Source organism: Megalopta genalis, unplaced genomic scaffold (genome assembly GCF_051020955.1).
Source record: "Megalopta genalis isolate 19385.01 unplaced genomic scaffold, iyMegGena1_principal scaffold0091, whole genome shotgun sequence".
In the NCBI taxonomy this organism is placed as follows: domain Eukaryota; kingdom Metazoa; phylum Arthropoda; class Insecta; order Hymenoptera; family Halictidae; genus Megalopta; species Megalopta genalis.
This window is the reverse complement of record NW_027476160.1, coordinates 367745-370919: the sequence shown is the minus strand read 5'-3', so window position 1 is coordinate 370919 and position 3175 is coordinate 367745. Positions and strand designations below refer to the sequence as shown.

Sequence of the window (3175 nt, the reverse complement as noted above, 5' to 3'; positions counted from 1 at the left end):
TGGAAAATCCTATCATTAGATTTTTTTAAAAATACGATATTCTTGCTTAACTAACGTTTTTACATAGGGATTAAGCATTTAGAACGAAATCTAATGTAGGAAAATGGTACTTTACTCTTGACCGGTACGTTGGGACTTTGAAAATATTCGGGCGTTCCAATCGCTCGTCTGTTGCATCATAGCGCGTCTCGGCGCAATCGACCGATTCGCTCGACCCATTATTTTCGATTTACGGCTAAAATAAATTTTTCTCATTTTATTCAATAACATATTCTTGCTTAGATAACTTTTTTACATAGGGATTAACCGGTTCATTCTCATGGACGTGTATACACGCACCGCGATATCGTTCACGCAGTCCCACAGACGCGTAAACACGCGCCCCGCTATCGTTCACGCAGTCTCACGGACGCGTATACGCGCGCCGCGCTAGCGTTCACGCAGTCCCACAGACGCGTAAACACGCTAGTATTAGATAAAGAGTTTAATTTGGAAAAGTGTTAATTTTGGAAACGGTATATAGAAGTAATAAACATTGATTTCAAAATATTTCAAATTTATTATTGCTCTGTATGATATAATTCAAAACAAGGAACTGCACATAATGCAACATCACAATTGATACAATGATATCTGGTTTCTTTGCGAATCGATTGTTGCTTGCACCATACACACCGTCTCATCGGCATAGATTTCTTATTTGTTGGCTGTAATTTTTTTAAGAAACATTTAGATTGCAGTCGCAATGGATGAAGATGATTCCTCCTTCCTTTCCGATGAAAATTCTCTGTTGGATCGTTGTAGTTATTTAGTAACTGCAATATTAAATCTTCTTTCACTTCGCACAAACTTTTTCGGTTTACATGGAGGCAGTTCCAAATTGCATGTGCATTGCATATAGCAATATCTAATAAATAAAAGAAATACTTTTTGTACCATTTGATTGTTTTCCTAAATGATCCAATGCCATGTAAAATTTGATCTGTGTGATCAACAGCACCCATGTGCATATTATAAGCTAACACTACGTTTGGTTTTTTAATGGGTTGCCCCGTTTTTTTATCAACTTTATCTGTGGCTACCAACTCTGGGGTATGTACGGTGCTGAGAAGCGCTACCACTCTTTTATCTTTCCACGCACTAAATGTCATGAATTTGTTATAGCGCACTGTCAGCTCACCTTTATTCAAACTTTTTATTTTTTTTATTTTTTCGTCGCATGGCAAACCTCTTCTATTCATTCGAACGGTACCACACGCATGTGTTTTATATTTATGTAACTCCTCATATAATGCGGGGGAAGTATACCAGTTGTCTAAGTATATGGTTCGTCCTTCATTTAATAAATTTCTTGACAAATTCATTACAATTGAACCCGACTTTCCTAATCTGGACTGTCCTTCATTTGATATGCGTCCATCATATAATTTCAAATTATAAATATATCCTGTCTCTGATTCGGCTAAAATAAATGATTTCACGCCGAATCTTGCACGTTTGCTGCTAATGTATTGCTTGAAAGAAAGTCTGCCTTTCCATAATAACAGACTTTCGTCGACTACAATGTTCTGTCTTGGTCGATATGCCATTTGAAAACGACAAATAAGAATATCCATGACGGATTGGATTTTTTCGGTCTTTCTAATTTCATTATTATTTGTATCAACACTAGTGAAATGAAGGAATCGCAAAATATTGAAAAACTTTTTTTTTGACATGATTTGTCTAATAAACACAAAATTATACATTGCCTTTGTATTCCAATACATGGACATCTTCGGCAAGCGAACAATACTCATATGAATAATAATTGCAAAAAAACAGTGCAAATCATTACTAGATACATGAAACTGAGATCTGGAGAAACCTTGCTTTCGGCTGTATTTATTAGTCTCCTTCACAATTAACTCTATGAGTTCTTCACAAAAAAAAAATTTGAAGATTTGAAGAAAAGAACTATCTTCTGATATACCAGATTGGGGTAACACACCGTGATGTAAATCGCTGTACCTCCAAACTTGTGGCGTAAAATTTTGCGTGGCAGTAGGAATATTCCATTTTCTTTGGCGTAAAATATTTTTCCATCTTTCGCACAAAGGAACATCCTCGTCAGTCATATCACTTTCCACAGCACTTTCACTTTCACTACTACTATCACTAATAATTCGATTTCTAGATCGTCGCATGGTGGTCATCTTTGCAGAACAGTCAAACGTACACTAAATGAAATTACAAATTAGTACTAACCACAAACTTAGTCTCTCCAGACGGAGCAAATCAGTAGGCGTGTGTGTACACGTCCGTGAGACTCCGTGAACGATATCGCGGCGCGTGTTTACGCGTCTGTGAAACTCCGTGAACGGTAGCGCGGCGCGTGTTTACGCGTCTGTGGGGCTGCGTGAACGGTAGCGCGGCGCGTGTTTACGCGTCCGTGAGAACGAAGCGGTTAAGCATTTAGAACGATATAATGTTTAAAATAAGGGCACTTTACTCTTGACATTTTACGGTTTTTTCAATTTTCTGAAAAATCCTATCATTAGATTTTTTTAAAAATACGATAATCTTGCATAACTAACGTTTCTACATAGGGATTAAGCATTTAGAACGAAATCTAATGTCAGAAAATGGCACTTTACTCTTGACATTTTTCGGTTTTTTCAATTTTCTGGAAAATCCTATCATTAGATTTTTTTTAAAATACGATATTCTTGCTTAACTAACGTTTTTACATAGGGATTAAGCATTTAGAACGAAATCTAATGTAGGAAAATGGTACTTTACTCTTGACCGGTACGTTGGGACTTTGAAAATATTCGGGCGTTCCAATCGCTCGTCTGTTGCATCATAGCGCGTCTCGGCGCAATCGACCGATTCGCTCGACCCATTATTTTCGATTTACGGCTAAAATAAATTTTTCTCATTTTATTCAATAACATATTCTTGCTTAGATAACTTTTTTACATAGGGATTAAGCATTTAGAACGATATAATGTTTAAAATAAGGGCACTTTACTCTTGACATTTTACGGTTTTTTCAATTTTCTGAAAAATCCTACCATTAGATTTTTTTAAAAATACGATATTCTTGCTTAACTAACGTTTCTACATAGGGATTAAGCATTTAGAACGAAATCTAATGTCAGAAAATGGCACTTTACTCTTGACATTTTTCGGT

At 36.2% G+C, this 3175-nt stretch overlaps 1 long non-coding RNA gene across 1 annotated transcript; it reads right to left on the bottom strand.

The window, feature by feature from the left end:
• Window positions 1-539: 539 nt before the first annotated feature.
• Window positions 540-2439, bottom strand: LOC143262088 (uncharacterized). The gene is made up of 2 exons (XR_013036025.1): window positions 937-2439; window positions 540-815 (listed from the first exon to the last, which is right to left on the bottom strand). It is a non-coding gene; the product is annotated as an uncharacterized LOC143262088 (long non-coding RNA).
• Between the last annotated feature and the right edge of the window lie 736 nt (window positions 2440-3175).